This window comes from Cebus imitator, unplaced genomic scaffold, assembly GCF_001604975.1.
Source record: "Cebus imitator isolate Cc_AM_T3 unplaced genomic scaffold, Cebus_imitator-1.0 Scaffold1269, whole genome shotgun sequence".
Classification (NCBI taxonomy): domain Eukaryota; kingdom Metazoa; phylum Chordata; class Mammalia; order Primates; family Cebidae; genus Cebus; species Cebus imitator.
In genome coordinates, this window is record NW_016108584.1 from 28199 (window position 1) to 28475 (window position 277).

Below are 277 nucleotides of genomic sequence, written 5' to 3' on the forward strand. Positions count from 1 at the left end.
TGAGCCACATCCGTCTCACTGTGCATCATTTCGTGCCCTGCCTGAGCTCATGACTGGGGGGACCTTGCAGGTCTGGCTGTGTGGTCACTGCTGTCTCACGTGGTTCTGTAAGTAACAAAGACCACGAACATAGGAGAGGTTGTTTTCAAAAGATAAATAATTCTCTACTGCACATGACATAGACTTGTTGCTAATCCCATGGGTCTACAGTGGGATTCTCCCCTGAAGCTTTGCCTTAAGCACAAGGTTTCAGTTCCTGTGCCCAGTCCCCTGTTAT